This window comes from Pleurodeles waltl, chromosome 4_2 (assembly GCF_031143425.1).
Source record: "Pleurodeles waltl isolate 20211129_DDA chromosome 4_2, aPleWal1.hap1.20221129, whole genome shotgun sequence".
Classification (NCBI taxonomy): domain Eukaryota; kingdom Metazoa; phylum Chordata; class Amphibia; order Caudata; family Salamandridae; genus Pleurodeles; species Pleurodeles waltl.
In genome coordinates this window covers 123411161-123434555 of record NC_090443.1, presented here as the reverse complement: position 1 = coordinate 123434555, position 23395 = coordinate 123411161, and the positions used below count along the sequence as shown (strand labels likewise).

At 42.9% G+C, this 23395-nt stretch overlaps 1 protein-coding gene across 2 annotated transcripts in view; it reads right to left on the bottom strand.

The window, feature by feature from the left end:
• The window catches only part of CDK4 (cyclin dependent kinase 4), a 369431-nt gene that overhangs the window by 293904 nt on the left and 52132 nt on the right, over nt 1-23395 (bottom strand). The gene's annotated exons all lie outside the window — the stretch shown is intronic.

Here is a 23395-nt window from a genome sequence, read left to right as displayed (position 1 = left end):
GTCATGTAACCATATAGTCAGCCCCTACAGGGCATAACATGAAAAGAATGGCAGAAAGTAATGCAGTATTAACCATATATGTAGCCCCTTGAGCGTGTAGCGCCTTACTCATTATCAGGCCTACTGCAATACTACTACAAACAAGGCTCTTAAAACACAAACTACTCCCAGCTGTAAAACAGAGGTTCTAGCCATGAGAGAGCTTTAAAAGACATTGAATGGTGGGAGAGGTTACTATTTTGTCCCACAGCCCCCAACCTAGTTTGGGCATCCAGAGCTGACCTAGGCAGAAAGAGCGCTCGTGCGGAACGTTTAAATGGTGGTCCTATTGTCCTAGGACCACCACACAATGAATTATGGAAAGGAATGCCCCACAGAGCATTATGGGACAAGTTTCAGAGTGCAGAGAATATTGTAGCAGCTTGATTGTAATGCTCAGAACAGCCCCTAATAAAAATAGCATTTGTAAGAAACATGGCCATGTAACCATATAGTCAGCCCCTAGAGGGCATAACATGAAATCAGAATGGCAAAAAGTAATGCAGTGAAACCATATATGTAACCCCTAGAGGACCCAGTGCCTTACACTTGGTCAGGCCTATTGCAATAATATTACAAAACAAGATCCTTAAAACACAAACCTCTCCCAGCTGTAAAACAAAAGTTCCAGCCATATGAGAGGTTAAAGACATTAAATAGTGGGAGAGGTTACTATTTTTGTGCTCCCCCCAACCAACCTAGAGTGGGGACCCTGAGATGAACTAGACAGAAATTGTGTTGTGCTGAATGGTTTGGTAGTGGTCCCACTGTTTAAGGACCACCACAGGATCAGATATGAGCACAAAAAAAATTTTTTAAAAAAGAAATGCCCCTTATGGGGAGAGTTTCCAGAGTGCAGTGAATATTTCAGTATAGGCTCTCCTGATGTGCAGGTAGAGTCTCTTTGATGATGTGTGTTTTTTCCTGTGTTAAATGCTCGTTTGTATATTTTTCAACAGCTAAACTTGTTAAGTGGTACTCATATAAAGTGCTCTTCAGATCAAGGTAGCACTATTTGAAATGTCACGTTCTCATGTAAAGCACTAAACCGATGAAGTGTGTGCTATATGGACCTTTAATAAAAATAAATAAATGAATTAAAAAGACCCACCCCAGCTTGCAGCATTTGTGAGCAGACACCACACAAAAACAGCGGCTTGCCCAAACTAAGAAAGGGGAAGAAACAACATAGGCCATGCAGCGCGAAGCAAAATAAATACGTAGTGTGCCACACTAAAGTATATGGCAAATCATGCAATGATGCATGCAACAGGGTCAGTGTCCAAGACAGTAAGAAAGCAACCTCAAGGCGGGACAAACGTTAAGCATTTACCTACAAAATCAAGGGAATTTTGAGGGCAGACCAAGGAACGAACTAAAGTGATGGCCGCAAAATGGGCATGTTGCAAGCCCACATATGTAGATTACAACCTGTCGAGAGACAGCGCTTGTGCCCTGCTCGACCTAATTATAAAAATAAAAAAATAATAATATTCCCTTTTAGAGATCTATTACTTGCATATTTTTGACAACATAGCATTCAAGATTGGGTGTTATTTGCTAGTTATTATCCTAATGCAAAGTTAAATATTCTTGGTTACAACTTCCTGAATAAGCTTTAGTTATTACGATGTTTCCTTTTATGGCAAAGTCTTCTGATAGCGATACTTCGATGGTCCATTACAGGTTTCACAGAGGATGTGAGCCCTCCTCTGTGGGCTGGCTTTCTGGTTTTGCTCAGGGTGATTTACCAATGTGGCCCTATTCGACTATGCCTAGAGTAAAAACAACTGGAATCCATCAACAATTGTCAGCATGTCTACTGCTGAAGCGATCACTTATTTAATACTTGTGGCTAGTCACTGCCTAGTGACACTGAATCACAAATTAGGGGACTGACTTTTCATATCAATACCATCTCCAGGCCAGTGTTAAGTTACTGTATTGTAATAGTATTTTTATAGCGCTTACTACCCCTGACGAGGCGTCTAAGCGTTTTTCAGCGAGTAGCACCCTACTCCGAAAACCATTGGTATAGGGAAATAGGAGTACAGTTTTAGTATTATGAGTTAATTTGAGCAGAGGATATGTGAGTTTGTTAGTTGGATTGACTGGAGTAATGGAGGGCTAGAGGAGTGAAGAATTCAGAAGTGTTAATTGGGAGTTTATAGTAATAGGATGAAGCTTGGGATGAGCACAGGAGAGGTAGAGGAGGGAAGAGTCTGTGGAAAGGGTTAGGGATATCATAGTAGCAGAAGGGGTTTTGGATGAGTCATAGGTGAGATAAATGAGGGAGAATTTAGTAGGGTTGTTTGGAACATCATGGTACTAAACTGAGGTGTGGGTGACCTAGATGTGGAAGAGGAGGGAAGAGCTTAGGTAGGGTTATTTTGGCGATGAAAGTAGATGAATGGGTTTGGAATGAGGGTGGGGATGGAGGATAGATTGTCTACCTATCACCATATGTCAAGTCTCTAATCAAAGTAAAAGGTTACAAGAGAGTACATATATTATTTTTATTTATATATACACACATACTTTAATCTTTATTTAATGAATTCATTCATTATTTTTTTATTATTATTCAATTTATTTATAATTTGAATTTTATTTAAAGATGTTATTTGATTTTTCTCTAGCACAGTAGGACTAGAGTAATAAATACATAGCTATGTAAATACATAGTAAGGGAATATATGTTCAAGGAATAGAATAATGGGTATAAAAATATGAGAAGAAAAGTAGTATTGTATAAACAGACTCAAGATTTGTAATACGTGAAGTTCATTGAGTGTACTTTAACATTTATTTCTCTCCTCAATTTTTGAATAGTGAAATGCTTATGATAATAAAACATTTGATCAGTGTGATATAAAAACAAGCAGGGATTCATAAGTATCTAAAAGCAGCTTGAAAGTGGATCTTCTGGCAGTGGGTAACCAGTGTAGTGCTCTCAAAGCAGGTGAGATGTGGGCTTGTGGCCTTACATGTAATAGTAGCTTGGCACCGGAGTTCTGAATAAGTTGTAGTTTTTTCATAATAGATAGAGATGATCCATTGTAGATGCCATTGGCATAATCCAGACTGGACAGTACAAGAGAGCTAGTAGCCTGCACCTTGTGTGGAAGTCAGAGGTGGGGGAAGATGTGTCGCAGAGTCTTAAAGGTGTCAAAGCTTGCTCGTGCTAATTTGTCCACTTAGGCATTCATTGTTAACTTGGAGTCCATGGTGATTCCAAGGTTTTTAACTTCCTCGGATAATTGAGGAGGTGCTCCGAGATAGTCAGGCCAGGCGCACAGTGGGTCAAAATTTTTCCAGTCACCACACGAGTATTTCAGTTTTGGAGGCATTTAGTTTAAGTTGGCTCCAAGTCATCCACTGATCAACGGCTCTGAGGAAACTGAAGATTAGTGAGTTTTCAATGTCTTTGGGGCATTCCAATGTACGTAGTATTTGTGTGTCATCTGCATAGTTGTAGCATGTTAGTTGAAAATCATTGATCAGTTCTGGTAATGATGTCACGTAGATGTTAAAGGGGAGATGATTGATCCTTGGGGGACCCCTGCTTTTGTGAGGTACGGTTTGGATGAGAAGGGGGGGGGGCAATAGATAATATTAGTTCTGTTTTGAAGGTAGGATGTAATCCATTTGAGAGCAGTCCCTTCTGTGCCGGCTTCGTGGAGTCTTTGGATTAGGGTGGCTTTGGTCAACCGTATCAAAGGCAGCCGAGGGGTCCAAGAGAAGTAGTGCAGCAACTCCATTGTGGTGGACTGTTTTTAAGATCATCCCAGATTGCTGTGAGTGCTACGAGTGCCGATTCAATGCCTCTTCCTGTGCAGAATCCAGTTTGGTAGTCTGAAAGACAAATTGTCTTCAATAAATTGTGACATCTGGGCGAATGCTGCTCTATCAGTCTGCCCAGGAATGACCCATTTGTGATTGGTCTATAGTTGTTGGGGTCCTGTGGCAATGCTATTTTTTTTAAAACTATTTGTATTAAGTTTTCCAGAACATTAATCAGAAATCTCTGAATGGCAGCACAACTAAAGAGGAATACAGCACCAAAACATTAAGTGCAATTGGTGTAGCCTCAGTCAGCATTTGGTTTTTGGGACGTGGGGAGCTCAATCCCAGGAATCCTTTCTCAGGAATGGAAGCAGGCACAGTATTTCCCTACTCCACTCTCTTCAATGTGGTGATACAGAGAATGCCTATGGGAGGGGATTGGAAGGGGGGGGGGGGGGGGGTGTATGTGTGAGATCGGGAAACTGCTGCAACCGCTGACAAACATTTTGCAGACACATTCGTGGCTTCAGATTTCAGTGGTCAAAAGCAAACAACTTTCAAATGCAAATGATCTTCCAAACAGTCACAGAGGCAACAGAATCTTCCCAAGAGGAGTTCTTCCCATGAACTCAGTGATCCCATAGCCGGTGCCAAGAGAGGCCACAGTTCAGGCATTCCATGAGGGCATCGGTGCCACATTCCCATAGCGCCTTAAACAGCTAGATCCTTTCACAGATAGAGAGCACGATTGTGTGTGTGTGTGTTCCTTCCAAAAGGAACATAGAAACTCCTAAAAGGCAGTACACATACCGTCCTGGACCCAGGCCAGGTTCCAGTCAGAGCCAAGAAAGACCATGCGGCTTGGAGCCCAGGCTCTCAGAACACAACCTACCTGAGCAGAGGCGAAGCCTGAGCCCATGTCTCCTTTGTCAGAGGCTAGTTATTTCAGAACCATCAATTCATTTGCTAGATGTAACAACCTGCAAAGTAAAACAGATTGATTACAATCCCACCAGACAAACTAGTGGTGCACTTAATGGAGCCAAGTACTGCAGACAGAACCGGAGGGACCGCACACCTCGTGTGGGGAGCGAAGGGCCTAAGAAATGGGCACTGGATGATCACATTTGCTTCCTAATTCAGACATCAAATAGCTGACTCTCACTTGTTATGGCCACCTCAGCAACCTAGACACCTAGCATCCTGCCCAAGTTCAGGCTTTTTTTCTCCCCACAATAAGAAAAGTAGCACTTAATCATGGTGTGCGTTTTAGCGCTCTAAACACGTTTCTTTCAAAAATAAATATTTATTTTCACAGGACCACACTTTGGGAAGGCTATGGTTAAAGCGCAGAGTAAACCAAACAGCTGACACGTTAGGTTGCTAGGAGCTGCTGCTGTCAGGATGAAGATGTTTTGATCTTTGATACCATAGGTATTTATAAGCCTAAGGCGCCAGGCTTAGAGTGCCAAGGCCCAATTCTGAAATTCCCCCCGAGAGAGATTTATGGAACACTGTAAAACGAATATTTTGCCAAGGCTGGACAATGCTGCAAAACTTTATCCTGGGTCCAAGAGAGGGACACTGACTAACCATTACCCGTAGAGGGAGGAAGATTCCACGAGACCTCTAATCTAAGAGGCTGAAAGAAACATTCCTTCATGCACAAACGGAGAGGCGGAGAGCTTATGAAAAATGTAAACAGGGCAGAGCTTCCCATACTGTACGAAAAGCCATGCTAGCAAATGAGGGCCCAGAAGGAAGTGGGATTTCAGGCACCCTGTCAGGCCTGATGCTAACTATAGCTGTTCCCACTTGGGGTTTACCTAGCAAAACTCCATTCACACCTGCCATAAAAAAATAATAATAAAGTAAAGGAAAATTACACAGGATACTGAATTATCAATGGGCACATCAAATCCCAAGGAATCATCATAAGTATCCGAATTCAAGTTGGAGAGACATTAACAAGATAGATTAAAAAAAATAATAATAATAATAATAATAAAAGCATGCCCTTCCAGGGAGGCCAGGCCTGTACATAATAAAAGGTGTGCTTTGCCCGCAGCCTTCAGTGGTAGTGCAGGCACAGAACTTCTGATCACCGCCTGCATGTAAATGTCATAGAGGAATTTGTGAGAGAGAAGACTGCTCGCCCTGGCTGGTGTTTGGAGTCAGGGTCTCAATGGATCCTGTGGTACATTGACATCTCGGAAAGGGATACTGGAAAGCACTGCTTTCTGTGCTAGTGACCCCAGAGATACTCTCAGAGACCTAAAACGGAAATGATCATGCAACACAAGAAAACCCCCGACTCCACTTTTCCAAACGAGTTAAAGGACCAGATTAATTAGCATAGCGTGCCGTACTTCATACTTCCGCCTCTCACTTTTCTTATTCAAGACCGTGAGTCTACTTGGAAAGGTAGGGTAAAAAACACACAATTACCAATCTATTTCATGAACAAGAGCTTTCTTTCAGCTTAGACACATTTCAGAAATTGTCCGTTTCATTTTCTGAAAACACACATCTACGATCACCAAGTAACTTTTTTTTTTTTTTAACGCACTAGGTCTTGTGGCTCGCATATTCCCAACCAGTGGGCAAGGTGAAACCTACTGGAAGGACCAGAAACGGATTGTTAAATCATTTCACTTCATAGATCTGTGCGAGACACACTGCATTCATTTCAAAGTATAATAAGTCGGACCATTCTTCCCCAAACAGGTGCGCTACTACATGCCTATACCGTCTTTGGCTTAGGCTTTAACCTGCTTCTGTCAAACTCAATACCGGTGCCCAATAGGGCTCTTGACATGTAATGGATTTTCTAACTTTGCCCTCTTAAGCTTGTGCTTTCCAGCCAGGCATTTATCCATATGAACTGACTGTCCCATCTCTCGAACAACGATCCAACTCTTTCAAAAGCAGAGTAAAGGTGAGCCGATCTCAAAAGAGACACCTGCCCACTTTTAAGACAAGGTGGACTGAGGTAAGTACGGCTGCTCGAAAACGAGGAACAGTTCAAGTAGTGACACAAGTCTTCCTCAGGACTTCTACAACAGCCTACGATTTTAGACCACCACACCACAGCATGCTAAGATAACAACTCCTCCTCACCAACAGTCACAGATGAATTCATACGACAAGCCTATCAGCCATAATGTTGCATATCAGAATGTACATTTTAAAAAAAAGTATCAGTATTTCGTGTGCTCATTTGTAAAATCAGGGGGTTCCTGAACAAGATGGTAATATGTGGCTCCTCTGTGATGACTTCCAGAAAACTGTACGCCCCATCTTTGATTGTTCCCTGGTTTTCGCCACTCCTGCTGAGAAACTAATACACATTGCCACGATTAATTTAAGCTATAATCTCTTTGACCAAAACACCACCTTTCACAAATCCCTTCCGATTTTTCCAACCCTGTCACTCTTCACAGTCGATCCTCAGCCCTGCTACTCATCAACTCTTTGCTGCAGGCCATGGTCACTCTTGCTGCGATGCACTCCATCCAGTCGTTGCCACTGCGCTACGTTCTAGATAAATGTACTGCAGATCGCTGATGTTCGGGGTGACCCACTGCTCACTACCTTGTGAGAGGACAAACAGACGGGAGGAATACTGCACAAAGGGGAGTGAACTCTTGCACGCTAGTATTCATAAATGGAATTAAAAGTAACTTAAGACTCACTGAGATGGAACAGATTCGAGAGATAGCATTCACTGCAGTAGATACGCCTGTGAAATCGAGTTGTACAATACCATAATTTTCCATCCCCGTAATGCCTGCAGCTAATCCAGAGACTGAATCTTCACTCCAAGATAAAGAAGAACAAGTAAACTGTTCACACAAACCACCTGGGGTTGTCGGTCAGACTTGGCAGTGTTATTGCTTTATTTGCCGGCACCAACTTCCCACCAGTAGTCCAACCTGTTCTGTCAGCTACGACTAGAAGAAAGTCGCGTGGCCCTCTTCTCCTCACACTGATATTACACGAACAATCCTCCACTTCGTAGATCAGCCCTTCCTGAAACATCCCTGTCGCTCAAAAAATGGGAACTCCTGCATCCTCGGATCCTCCACCTCAGTCATCTCTTGTTCAGAGCCAAATGATTTGCGGGGGGTGGGGGTTTACATGAGGAAGAGTGGCATGCTGAAGATGCCTCGAACCGTAGCTCGAATACCAGGGCCATAAATTATCCTTAATATACAGGAAAAACTGCCCCCACCTTTTTTGTTGTACAAATAGGGTTTCACTTAGTTGATCATAAAGGCAAAGGCTATTCTACTAGAACAACTCACCAACCACCTATGCAAGCATATACAGGGTTAATGTAGGTCCTGTAACGTCACAACTCAAGGACAGCCTGTAAATAAATGTCAGCTGTAGTTATAGGGAGTATTTACATTCAACACTGCTGCTATTGATGTACACAAGAGGCAGCCAGAATGAAATGCTGCGTTTTTTAGTAGAATTTCGTTTAGGACCAAGGCTATATTGTACTATGTGAAATGTAAACCTGCAGGGGATATTTTATACTGGAATGAGTTCCTACCATGAAGATTCTTAATGCTGGTTGGCAAAACTAATTCATTACATTTGCGGACATTTTCACTTTTAGGTAGAACATACTGCCGTAGCATCCTCTAATTTTGAAAGTTGACAAATTACCAGTCTTTTCCATGAACAGCAGCATTTTCTGTCCCATACTTTAGTAAGCTAACCCAAACTACTAGCATTAGAAAAATGGTCTATTTGGTGACTAAATAAAGAGAAAAATACGTAAATCATCTTAATTAGTGATCGCTACACTTGAAATGACAGAGGTCCAACTCAGTGCATAAATGTGACTTCTGAAGGAATATGTGAGCAATCCTCGAGTCACAAGGTCAACTATCCGTGGGCCAACAGAGCCTTTGAAAACGAGCCAGCCACGTGTGGGGTCATATCTATCTGTTGGTAAACTGTAAAGCCCACATTGAGTCGTATAGTCCCTTGTCACAGACCCAGTTAGAGACCCCTTGTGAGTGAACACCTCATTGTGAGGGTCGGTTTTTCAATGTGCCAATGATGGTCAATGGTCGAGGTAGAGCAGAAACTAGGTGCAATTTGAGGCTTACCACAATGGAGCATGCATCTGGTACATCCACCAGGTTTGTCCTGGTCAAAAGAATTTACCTTCTGACTTAAGTCCTTCTAGTCCTAATCCACAATGAGAATACACTTCTAAAACGTCCCAGGACCTATGAGGCACTTTCAAGACTCCTAGGGTGTTGGCACTGGTCAGATGGGAAGTAGCAGGAAAATGCCTCTTGCAGCTTCTTGGGTCCCTGTAGATTTAACAGGAGGGCAACATTATGACCGTTGGAGTCCACTTCTTTGTCCTGGACACAAGAGGGAGCAGATCCAGTGTTTCATGGCTTTTCCCCAGTCACAGACATCAGGTTCTAGTCTTCCTCAGGTCCAAGTGTTCTGAAGTGGGTTTCCTGAGGTGTCATGTTTATGGCTTGGGTGGAAAGCGCTCCTTGGTACACCCTAAATCGAAGGGGTAAATGTTCTGGGCCATCCATATCCATTTGGGACATTTTGAAGATGGAAAAAGTCTTCAGCCATGGTGGAGAAGGGGGCGGTGTCAGTGGAGTGTCCCATGATAAACCGAAAGACCTCCCAATACTAAAATCCAGTTTGAAGCAGCCAATGTATACATGATAAACCTCAAGACAGAAGTCTGGTAGGACTAAAACAGGTTTTTCAAGACAGTAGATACACAAGAATTGCCTTGGTATCCGGTTTCCTTCCAAATGTGTCCAGTGTTCAATGTAAAAAACAAAGACCTGTCAAGCAGGATTTGATACTGTAGTGTCAAAGTGGATGCATGCCCCCCCCCCCCCCTCCTTCCTGCATATTCTGTGAGGGTCAGAGAATGCATCTCTGCCCATTAAAGTCAGCCTATTCTTTGCTACTGGGAGGCATTTCACACATTTTTCACAGCTATTCAAATGCTTATTTCGCTGGGAGAAGACTGATCAAATGCAAATTAGCCTCCAGAAAATTCAGGCATGGAAAACAACTTCATAAAGTCACTTTTCTTTAATATTTATTAAAAAGCAAATTTCATTATGGAATTGGATTTTTTTTTACAACTATTAAAAATAATTATTTATTTTCCTACGTAGTCTCATCCACGAGATATAGTATTAGGATGTTTTTGATAACCGATTTTATTGATTTCAAAATTGTGGGAAGAGAATACATAAAAAGCACACTTGCTGCCCAACCACACCACCATGACATTTTGCAGAGGATTACGGACAATACCTTTTATGTAAAAACCCTCAGACCATAACGATTCATCCACGACCCCTACATACTTTCATATGTAATGGGAGCAACCCCATTTCTCAAATACAGGTTTCTCTTGCACTGTGCACCAATCCATCCTCTTCCTCCACTCTGCCACCACAGGTGCCACCGTGAGTTTCCATTTGCGAGCCATATCCCTTTTCGCCTCCACCATGACCGTCTCAGTAAGTTACCTCTCCCCTCTGCTATCACCAAAGTCGTCCAGGGCCCCAGCAGAGCCTCCCTCAGTTTCAGCTTGAGGATGTATCCAGGACCCAGGATAAGGAGTGTGTTATTCGTTTCCAGTATTCCTGGAATTGGGGGAACACAGCCACGTCATATGCAAAAAGTCTGCATCCGGGGGAAGGGCAGCAAAAAGCATCGGTGTATGATTTCCCGACTAGCCACATTTTTACCGGCGCAATATATGTGCAGGGAAGGTAAGTTAATTGAACAAGACATACCCAAGAGGACTCGCTCTCTTTCGGGGGTACATACGGGCCACCTGCCAGTCACCATCGTTTATGAGGCATATCCAGGACTCCCACTTCTTCTAAAAGGGGATAACTAAAAGTCAGCAGAATTATTAATCAAAGGCAGTATATATGTCACACACCTCCCTTCCCCAATGCGCCCATCAGCAGTTGAGGTTCTTGCAGACTATGCTACAAAAAAGCTCAGAGGCCATCAGTGAGCGCATGCCTGATTTGCAGATATTTATGGAATCGAGTTTAAAAAAAAAGAGCATATTGTGCCTGAAGGCGCTGAACGGACTTAATGTGGTCCCCTTCCTAAATGTTAGAGTTGTAATACCCATGTAGTCCCATGTTTAAAAGCATCAGAGGCTGGAGATATGACGGCGAAGATTGCCCTGCCATAGTGGGGTCTGTTAATTAAGTATGTTATGTCATCTCATGTATTGGATCACCAGTTATGAAAAACTGCTTTAGTCAATTCAGGAAGATGCTTAGGAATAGGGAGTCTATAGAGTATTCCCGTGATGTTATCCAGGTTTTGTAAGGCAAGTACGGTTTGGTACACAGGATCATCCCACCCTCTGGTCAACCAGTCATTGATCATCAGAAGGTGTGCAGTTCGGCAGTGCACCTGGAGGTCCACCACAGCTACCCTTCCGCCAAATACTGCCAGGTGGCATTTGGCCCAGGCCATGAGAGGCAGGTTAGTGGCCCAGACGGAGGCACGGGCCACTCAGGTGAAGGCCCTAAACCACCTGTCGGGTATTATCAAGGGAATGTTTTGAAAATTTTACAGGCAGTGCAGGAGAACCATCATCTTAAAAAGGGCCAGCCAACCCAAGAGGTTAAGCAGAAGGTGTACCACATTCCTCTGCCTATAGGGAATGGATACAAGAGTATCTCCCCTAATCAGCACCTGGGCTGTTTTTTGTGAGTATAGGAGGTCGATATAGTCGCATTTTCGGAGACCGAAGTCCATTCTAAACAATGGTGGGATTTTCACTCAGTGTTAATAAGGGAGAGAGGGCGATAGAAACAGCAGTGAGGCAAAGGTCGGCCAGGCTTTGGGATCACCACAATGGTGGCTGCGTCCAACTCCAACAAGACCCAGCCGCTCCGAGTCACCTCGTGAAGGTGGGGCGAGAGCACATTCTCGAAACTTTCTGTAGTGCTCTAGCGGATAGCAATCTGGCCCAGGAGATTTCCCAGAGGGTAGCCCAGTTACAGCTTCCTGGATCTCCTCCACTGTAAGGGGCTTGTCAAGGGCTGTCCACTCTCTGGGTGAGAGCTGTGGGAGTGGTATTTCAGTAAGGAGAGGGCTGGTACTATTGTGGAGGAGGGCAAGGAGCCGCATGTTCAGCCCATGGTAGTACTCTGCGATTGGCAGCGCTACTGCGATACAGCTTAGACAAAGGACACCGGAAAAGTCCTGTACTTCAGGCATTATTCTAGTTGCCGCTTCTCTGGTGGCTAACCAGTAGAGGAGTTTACCATACTTGTCCCTAAAGGCCCTACCGCACTATCAGGCCTCTTCAAGGGCTGTCTGTTTAAAGGTGGACCAGACTAGCTTCAACTGACGTTCACATGGTCTCAGTAGGTTTATTGACATACTGTCGTTCCAGGGCTGTGACCTGGGTCTCCAGGTTAATCATGGTCTGTTTGTGTTTTTTCACCACCACACATACCTTTTGGTAATCCTGTGTATTGTGCCTTTCCGGCACCGCTGCTTCAAAGGACAAACTGTTAGCCCCAAAGTAAGCCTGCATTTCACTGGCACGGAAGTCTGCACAGGGTCACATGGGAAGCTCCATGGGGGAGACAGTATTAGGATTTGAATCTGTACTTTGGTGCTCAACATAGGAGTTAATCCTGCCACAGTGAAAAATAGCTTGTGTGTGTTGGTCACTTTAAGAATATGGTAACATTCCATTTCTATATGTCCTACTTTTAAATACCATGTACCCTGCCTTGTGGACTAAAACGCGCACACACACCGATTCCTTATTATTTAAAAGGGAGATTGTGACCGGTCAAAATGTTTATTTTGGACAGTTCTAATTGCAGTTTTTACACCACTATAGTAAGGCTACGCTGGTAAGCATTAAGTCATGCTTGCACTGCCAATGAAAGTGGATGGCACAATAGTTGCTGCAGTCCACTAGTGGCTTTTAACTTCCAGGCCCTGGTTACATCTTTTATCATGTATTAGGGATTTCTAGGTATATTAAATATACTAATTCGGGATTTGTCAATTTGATCATGTTTAAAAGGAGAACACAGACACTTTACTACTGGTTAGCAGGGGTAAAGTGCACAAGTTCTAAAGTAAGCAAAAATATAGGATCGAGCAGAGGGCGAAAAAAATCCAGTGGGGACCACAGGTGGAATTCCTATACAGAACTTATATCATAAGGTGTGCCCACACCTGCAGCCCACCTAAAAGAAAAATATTTAAGCACCCTCCCCACCTCCTCATGTGGCTACAAAGGACCACCTCTACCCACACTCCTCCTGAGTTAACTACTAGAGCCTAACAGAATGTGATGGAAGCCAGGCACACAGGAATAAAAATATAACTGATGTGATTCCAAATAAGCAATCACTCATCCCAGCGGGCCAGGTTCACCAGGGGAAACTCGTAAGTGAAATGCACTCCCAGACAAAGCGTATGAAAAAGCCTGTTTTTTGGAAGGCAAGCCCAGTTGCCAACAGAAGCACATGCCACACCTCTGAACACACTATGCACCTTAAAACGCCAGAGCAAAGACAAGGCCGTTCAAGTGAAGGACCTTCGGAAAGTAAGCTTTACACTTTAGGGGAACACCAGAAATCCTAAAGCAAGGAAATTAACAGTCCCAACCACAAGTGAATTCAGCCCCTGTCAAAACACTAGGTAAAGTGTGTCCAAACACAATGTTAAAGCAGGGCAGAAGGAGAGGGGGACCAAAGCCACAACAAGTAGGCAAGGGCTGGGCAGACCATGCTCCAACAAAGCATTGTGGGAGTCCGGCAGTACATAAAACCGCACCAAAATGTATGGTGAGAGATATAATAGGCCTAATAAAAAAAAGGTACCATCATACATTGACGGAACACCAAGGGCACTCCATTCTACAAGCTTCCTTACCCAAAAGGACAGAAGTCAATGGTGCACCAGAAGGTCTTTAGACTGGACAAGCAGTGGAAATTATATTCTGCAGCAAAATCAAGCACTGGCTAGACAGTGGGAAAAACAGGACCCCACATAAGGTGCCAACACAACAACCTCAGCACACCGCACTACAGGAACAGTTGGGTGCCCAAATGGGGGACCCGAAAGCCTAACTTGTCTGCAGGGGCAAGGAAGCCATGCTACAGCAACTCGTAGCACCCCAAGCATCTTCAGGCAAAAGAAGAACAGGCAAAAGAAGAACAGGTCAAGAAGCAAGGCCAGGTCAAGGGTACTTTAAAGTACCAGACACCCAAATCCAATATAGCATTGAGGATGGTCACAGGACAAATCAAGAACAAATGAAGAACAAATGAAGAACAAACTTCCAACCTACAATTGATAAAGCACCAAATGCCAAATTCTGGGTAACAGTCTTCGGCCTAAAGAGAGCTAGGAGGGAAACCAGACATGAAAATATAGCCTAGACCCAGACAATTCACAGAAAGACCGACAGGGTCACACAAAAAGTTCTCAACTTGCCATTATGAACTGTGGAAAAACCCAGAGCAAACAAATACCCAGGGAATCTGCCAACTAGCTCAGGCAGCTAGTTCAACTAGACACACAAAAATCACCCCACTTTTGAGGAAAGGCTCCATCCAAACAAAGAGCGTGGAATTGACCACTAGCAGTCTGCAAGCCAAAAATAATGGGAGAAAGTAGGATTAAAAAAAAAAAAAAAAAAAAAAAAAAAAAAAAAAAAATCATATAATGTGTTCGGTTGAAGAATTTTCTAATGACAAGCTGGGGCAATTAAACAATATTCACTACACCCAGATGTCAACTTAAAACACAGGTAGTGGGGCAAGGCGGGGTACCAATGAACACACAGACAACAGGTACAAGCTCCTAGATAACTTCAGCTTGACCTAGAGATATCGGCCATTGCAATCATACTTGGCACAGCGCAAGCTTGATAATGTTGGGGCGGGAGTCAATGATATGCAATCAATTAAGCACTTAACTGCACGATGCAGTAGTCCGTAGCCACTGTACTTGTTTATCATGTTTTCAAGCTACCTTCTGAATACAGTGGTAAAGATGTGTATTTTTTTAAGTCTTTAAATAAGTCACGTCAAACGTTGCCTATGCTGCACTAGAATTCAAGTGCACTGTAAATGCCTTGGCCCTATCCCTTTTCCTTTTATTCTTCAATGAATAAAGTTTTTTAAAAAAACATAAACACACAAGGAGCATGTGGAGAAAACCCATTTCACAGCAAGAACGCACAAAACATGGCAAAGGTTCCAGCTGGCTTAGACCAAAACCCAACTCAACCCAACCCAACCTTACCTTCTTTTAGAAGCCACAAACCGAGCTGGGAGCCACGGCAGCTAAACCTCTATGACCCAAAACAACAAGCACTAACAAAGCCAATAGATCTCAACTACGAAAGAGATAGTAGCTTTGTCAATCTCTTTTAGCCATGTTACAGTTTGGTCAAAGCTGGGCTGGAGACAAGGAAGGAGGGTGAGTTGTGCTTAACATGAAGGACTGGGATCAAACACATACAACGGAGGGTGGGGGAGCAAGCTGACAGACAACAGAGGACTGGTGGAGCTTGGCACAGGCAACAACAGGAACAGAAGGAGGAATCAAGCAACAAAGAAGGACAAATATGAAAGGAGGGATTGGTGAGTGTGGGCAAGCAAAACAGATGAGGGAGGTCAGGTAGAGACTAGCAACATGGAGGAACGTGGGTGGGGGAAAGCAACAGGGACAAACCCATCTCAAAAAAAGGGGGGGGCGCGGGGAGGGGACAGTATCTTCTTTATCAAATTGGGCCTCAGCGTCACATTTTAAGTAGGAATACCTCCAGTCTCCAAGACCTCCAGAAAGTACAAAAAGAGGGCTCACAACAAGCCCCTCGCTCAAATGGGGCTAGGAAGAGGGATATTTCCTAATCTATCAACAGAGGTCCAAAACAACATCACTAACTCCATGTCCAGCAAGGGACCAAGGAAAGGAGAAGTCAACCATCATAACATCAATCAGCTTTCCGCCTCCGACACCCCCACCCTCCAATCCAAAAAGCCCTGCAAAAAGACTAGACTACCAAATAGCCTAAAAATGATGGGGCAACAAGACAAACAGGCCACAACCTACAAGCCACACTGGAAGCAAGAGGGAACCCAAAGCAAAAAGCACCAGAAAATAAATGGGAACACTCGCCTTTCCTCTAGCACCATACACAAGGCAGGTACACCCCACCCACAAGCCCAGCAGCAAGAATCCATATTGACGTACAGAAGCCAACAGCAACATTGTGAACAGAAACCACAATCCCTGACTAAAGCCCTGCTCAATCACCGAAATAAGCACCACACATGTACAAAAGAGACAAAAACAGAGGTGTGGAAGAAGCACATTGCCTGCAGACCCCCAGGCCACAAGTCCAGCAGGGGACAAGGATACCAGCAAAAGGGGAACCACAATCCAGCTCAGAAACAAAACGCCAGCAACAAGAGGAAAAAGTCCATAAAAGGTTAAGCAGAAGTTATCATCTATAGTCATGAGGCAACAGGTGACTGTCTCCAAGAGGAGACCCTCAAAACAGACTACAAGTGGTCTCTTATATCCACCCTTGGAGTGGAAAGGTGCTTCAACTTCTTTGCCTTTTAGACAGGAAAGTGGGGTACCACCGCCTGGGATGTGGACAGTGATGTAGGAACTCGGATAAAGCGGAGATGAGGGCTATCAAAAGCCAAAGAGTTCTATTATGCACGGTTTGTGAAAGGCATCTGCAACTCTGAGCCAGTCACTTACCAAATTTGCAGAGGAGCATGAAAACTAAAACATGGAAAACAGAAGGACTGGCGCGGGTCTTGGTGCGAGTGTGTGTGTATATATATATACACACACACACATACATATATACATATATATATATATATATACACACACACACACACACACACACACACATATATATATATATATATACATACACACACACACACATACATACATACATATATATATACATACATACATACATATACACACACACACACACTTTTTTTTTTTAAATACAGGGGCATGGTAAACTGCTACGGCTGTCAGATCAGACCTAAAAGGCTATTTTGTATATCCACAGTTAAATACTACATATAGAATTACAAACAAGTACACAATTACAGGTGGAAAAATATATAACCTCTCCTATGACAGCCTAGTAAGGATTCTCCCAGTGCAAAAATTCTACTTTTGGTAGACAGATTCAATCTTTTCTGCAGAGAACATGGATTAAAGGTTAATGTAAGCAAAACTAAACTAATGGTGTTTCATACCGGTTCTAGCAAAAGCTGCTCCATTCATATTAATGGAGTCCCGTTAAATAAGGTTAATTCCATAGACTATTTGGGTGTTAGACTATCCAGTAAATTATCCTGGGAGGATCAGATTTTTAAGAGTTCTGGGCTTCTGCAACATAGATCAGCCTCTATACTTCGCTTTTACCAAAGTTCTAGTACTAAAGCAGTCCTTCCAGCAACTAAAATCTATATAGCTAAGGCACAGGGGGCAGCTCTATACGGTGCAGAAATATGGGAATCCAGCACTTGTAAAAAAAATAACAGTGGGAGAGAATACATTTGCCAGGGCCCTGATAGCGTGCCCGCGCAGCACACCCTTGATTTCTCTCTTTCTAGATTTAGGGCTGAAACGAGTAGCAGACCTAATTATCTTGAGACCTTTAATTTATTGGATAAGGTTATGGACCACCTCAGAATTGATTTTACAAAGCATCATTAGTTGATTTGCTAAAAAGACAGAACGTAACAACAATTCCTTGGATTAGACATGTTTCCTATTGGTTTGGACTACTGGGTTTGACTGATTACTGGGAAAACCCTCATAACTTAGAAAGACGTCATAAAAATGACTTGAAGACAGTTTACTGGTCCTATATTAGGGCCAATTATATAACTTGTAACTCTTATGGTCGGTTAACTGATTGCTTTGGTTTCCGCAGTATGAGCCATATCTAGATATTATACCAAATCTACTGGGTAAGAGCTTATATGCAAGATTCCGGTTTGGAGTTCTGCCTTTATTGTCCTGGACCAGTAAATGGAGGCAGTCCACTAACATGGATATGTGTCCTGCGTGTGGTGGTGCGACGGAGTCTATTGAGCACTTTATGTTTTTCTGCCCTGCCTACTCTATTCCGCGGTCAAAGTGGATTTGTAAAACCTGTGAAGAACTGGGTCTAATTAACGGCAATCACTCACTAAGGATTTTAAAAACCCACAGATCAAATAATTTAATACTAGCAGTTAGCAAATTTCTAGTCGCAGCCTGGCATATACAACGCTGTATTTTAACCAAAAATAATTAAATTCCAAGTGCAATTAGATGCTGTTTTAGGATTTTATGTACTTATGCTTTTATCTTTTTATAATTCTATATATAATGTTGTATTTGATTAAGAACTTTGTATTGTTGTGTATTGCTTTGAAGGCCAATGGACCGAATAAAGCTTGTTCTTGTTTAAAAAAAAATTCTACTGTTCTTGTCTGCCAGCAAATCTTTGCCTACTACTGTGGTCTGGGAGATTCCACATAATAAAAATGCGGATTGTCACCATAACCACCTCAGGCCTAATGTACTGAGCATACGGTTTCCCATAAGGCAACCAAACTACAGAAGTCACAGTTTGGAAGGAAAAGTTATTTACCTAACTTTGGTAACAATATTTCTGGTGGATACATAAGGTTCCAGCAGATTCCTCACTTATGATTACACCTTCTAGGCTTCACACCGTTTCGAAAAAGCCTCTTCTCAACAACAGCTCAAGTGGCAAAAAGTGGCGACACAGGAGTCTCATATTAGGTGCCAATAGGCGTGCTGACATCAGTTCTAGATACCCTTTCAATACTTGGGAAATTATTTTGAATTGTGGGGATTCCTAGCCTGGACTTTAACTCTGCACTTTGTTCAGTCATTTCCCCAGTTTTCCTTTTTGCAGTTGAAGTCTTCACATATGAGGATGTAAGGGTTTCACTGGTTAGTTTGAGCATGGCATCGGTGATGTAGCTGATAAGGTTTAAGAAAACTAGTTTTGATTTTGTTGGGCATGTCATTTAGTATTCAACATAATGTTATCTAGTAAAGTAATGTCATATCAGAAGATTTTCCATGTGTGATGTCCATACATTTATATTTTTACGATTGTGGGTTCCACAGGCTATCTTCAGACCCTACTATTTCTTGCACTGAGCTGTTGCACTTTGTCTGTTTACTGTAGCCTGGAATTATCCGAGCTTGAAGTCCAGGTTTCATGAAAGACTAGTACTTTGTGTTCATTTAAAACATTAATGAATTCAATATCACCTGTGTTTATTTTTAATAAATGCCAGCCCTGCTCTTTGAGAGTAGTGTAGTTTTCCTTCCCCATCCAGTGCAAGTTCCTCTCGTCTTTCTGACCAGTTGCTAGCCAGTCCTGGGAAACTGGCATCGATATGTTGCGTTTTGCTACAAGCTGTAGGGCAGAGCAGTGTTGTGCAGGTAGATCCAGTCCAGTTGGTTTCTTGTACATCACTAACACTTTCCTTCCATTAGGGTATTTTGATTTGTTTAGAAGGCAAGGATAGGTTTAAGCAATAAAGGATTTAATTCCCATGAATGTTAAGCCGTTTATTATTTTGGAGGCAATTAGACTTACCAAGGTCATGGCATTTGAAGTATTGGTGCACCATCATGTTTATATTGGTTTTCTGTACGGTTTATTAGCCTGCTCTGAGAAAAACAAATGTGATTGGAACAGGTTTCTGAATGTACTCTATTAAATTAAAAATGTCCTATGGCAACGAGAATACAGTTGTTTCTGAAGTCCAAGCCTTTTTCCTAGTGCTTAACCAGCTGGATCACTGCACACACTTTTGCGGAAACGGTCCCTTTATGTTGGCATAGTAGAAGCATGCATCATTAAGGCATGTTCCGGCGCGACTAACTTAGAATGGATTGTTATTGTATGTACATGCAATTTGCTTTTATATTGTGCAGGTTTGTGTGCCTGCGTGATATGTCCGAGTTTTCATCCCCAATGGCTGTATCCTAGGTTGAGGGAGCATAATCATGGCCTGCTTCGGAACAACCTTTTAACGGTTATCCTATTCTTATTTATTGACTGTCTACTTATCACCTAACACCTTGTCTTTGTTCGTTACGACAGCTGCATTTAACTCACTATGAATCTCCTCACCAATTGAACTCTTTGGGACCCCCTGGCAGCCTAATCATTTTGGTTTCCTTCACCCAATGCTTTGGTAACTTAATCTGCAACAATTGGCAATTTAGTGGAACTTTTCCTCATTTGTTGATGGTGCGCAGCTAAACTCCAAGGGTCATACTGAAAACATCCAAGAGCTCTTTATACGCCTCAGCTTGTATAAGGTAAATGTACTTATAAGCTTATAATTCTTTTATATTATTTCTAATCTAGTGCCCTACTTACTCTTTTCCTCGTCTTCTGTGACTGAATCATTTCACTTAGCCTCGCCTCTCCCTCTTTAGTTCAACAGTATATTGGATAATTTCTATGCCCATTTAATCTTATTCATGATAAAACATCAGGTGACGCCAACTGCCATACTAGCCAATCCCTGTGGCCTTAGATCAAAAGGCAGGAACCAAAGTGGCCCTTAGGACGCCTTATCACTTGTCCTTTAAGCCTAATCCATTGTAAGCAATCTTGAAAGAGAAAACAATTCAGCACAGTGCAGTAAGCAAGGTGTATACCACACTTCATAAGAAAAGCAAGCTGTCCTGCCCCTTCCGCACACACAATGAGAACTATGGGGTGCACAAATGCATAAAAGTGCAAATGTAGAAAGGCAGAGCGGGACTCCGCTTCTAGGAAGCAGTTCTCCAGGGTAAATGCTAATGTCACTTCTCACTTGCCAGCGCGGTGTTCTTAGATCCAGCTTTTCAAGCTGTGACACTGCAGTTCTCCGTATCAATCTCCTGCCTTTCTGGGATCCTTGAGCATAGACATGGAGTTTCAGCACAGGATACGTAATGTACCAGCCCTCTCACCGGACGTATGACAGAACTACCCATGCCTTTATCATGCAGACACCTTGACGAAAGAAGTTGTAAGTATTTATCAGGTAAGTAAAAGAGCAAGAGAGACCTCGTATTTGTCCCTAGCCTCACACATTCCAAAAAAACAAAATCTTACCACCCAAATACCCTTACTCACCTTAAACCCTAGAATGAAAATGTCACTTACCCAGTGTACATCTGTTCGTGGCATCAGTCGCTGTAGATTCGCATGTTTTGCATAGCTCGCCATCTGGTGTTGGGTCGGAGTGTTACAAGTTGTTTTTCTTCGAAGAAGTCTTTCGAGTCACGGGACCGAGTGACTCCTCCTTTTGTCTCCATTGCGCATGGGCGTCGACTCCATCTTCGATTGTTTTTCCCCGCAGAGGGTGAGGTAGGAGTTGTATTGTAGTAATAGTGGCCATGCAATGGAGTGACTAAGTATGTACCTATTTAAGGTTAAAATAATATATATATACAAATAGTTGAAGGTACCTTCCGAACTGCTACAGGCTCCCGGGGAGGCGGGTGGGCACATGCGAATCTACAGCGACTGATGCCACGAACAGATGTACACTGGGTAAGTGACATTTTCAGTTCGATGGCATCTGTCGCTGTAGATACGCATGTTTTGCATAGACTAGTAAGCAGTTATCTCCCCAAAGCGGTGGCTCAGCCTGTAGGAGTGGGAGTAGTCTGAAACAATGTTCTTAATACGGCTTGACCTACTGTGGCTTGTTGTGCGGATAACACGTCTACACAGTAGTGCTTAGTGAATGTGTGAGGCGTAGACCATGTGGCTGCCTTACATATTTCTTGCATTGGGATGTTTCCTAGAAAGGCCATGGTAGCACCTTTCTTTCTGGTTGAGTGTGCCCTTGGTGTAATGGGCAGTTGTCGTTTAGCTTTAAGGTAGCAGATTTGGATGCATTTAACTATCCATCTGGCTATACCTTGTTTTGATATTGGGTTTCCTGCATGAGGTTTTTGGAATGCAATAAATAGCTGTTTAGTTTTCCTGATGCTCTTTGTTCTGTCAATGTAATACATTAATGCTCTTTTGACATCTAAAGTATGTAGTGCCCTCTCAGCTACGGAATCTGGCTGTGGGAAGAACACTGGAAGTTCCACTGTTTGATTTAGATGGAACGGTGAAATAACTTTTGGTAGAAATTTAGGATTAGTCCTTAGGACGACCTTATTTTTGTGTAGTTGTATAAAAGGTTCTTGTATTGTAAACGCCTGAATCTCGCTTACTCTTCTTAGAGAGGTAATGGCGATGAGAAATGCAACCTTCCATGTTAGGAATTGTATTTCGCAGGAGTGCATGGGTTCAAAAGGTGGACCCATAAGTCTAGTTAAGACAACATTTAGGTTCCATGAAGGAACAGGTGGTGTTCTTGGTGGAATAATTCTTTTAAGGCCCTCCATGAATGCTTTAATGACTGGTATCCTATATAGGGAAGTTGAATAGGTAGGCTGCAGGTATGCAGATATTGCTGCAAGGTGTATTTTAATGGAAGAGAAAGCTAGGTTAGATTTTTGTAAGTGAAGCAAGTAACCCACTACATGTTTTGGGGTTGCGTGTAATGGTTGATTTGATTAATATGGCAGTAGCAAACAAACCTCTTCCATTTACTGGCATAGCAGTGCCTGGTGGATGGCCTTCTGGCTTGCTTTATGACTTCCATACATTCTTGGGTAAGTTGTAAGTGTCCGAATTCTAGGATTTCAGGAGCCAGATTGCTAGATTCAGCGATGCTGGATCTGGGTGTCTGATCGTTTGGTTGTGTTGTGTTAACAGATCTGGCCTGTTGGGCAGTTTGATGTGGGGTACTACTGATAGGTCTAGCAGCGTTGTGTACCAGGGTTGCCTTGCCCAAGTTGGTGCTATTAATATGAGTTTGAGTTTGTTTTGACTGAGTTTGTTTACCAGATAAGGAGGGAGAGGGAGAGGAGGAAAAGCGTAGGCAAATATCCCTGACCAGTTGATCCATAGGGCATTGCCGTGGGACTGCCTGTGTGGGTATCTGGATGCGAAGTTTTGGCATTTTGCGTTATCTTTTGTCGCAAACAAGTCTATTTGAGGTGTTCCCCAGAGCGTGAAGTAAGTGTTCAGAATTTGGGGGTGAATTTCCCATTCGTGGACCTGTTGGTGATCGAGAGAGATTGTCTGCAAGTGGATTCTGAATTCCTGGGATAAATTGTGCTATTAGGCGAATTTGGTTGTGAATTGCCCAACGCCATATCTTTTGTGCCAGCAGGCTCAATTGCGTTGAGTGCGTCCCCCCTTGTTTGTTTAGATAATACATTGTTGTCATGTTGTCTGTTTTGACGAGAATGTATTTGTGAACTATTATTGGTTGAAAAGCCTTTAGTGCTTGAAAAACTGCTAGCAGTTCTAGGTGATTTATATGCAGTTTTGTTTGATGTACGTTCCATTGTCCTTGTATGCTGTGTTGATCGAGGTGTGCTCCCCATCCTGTCATGG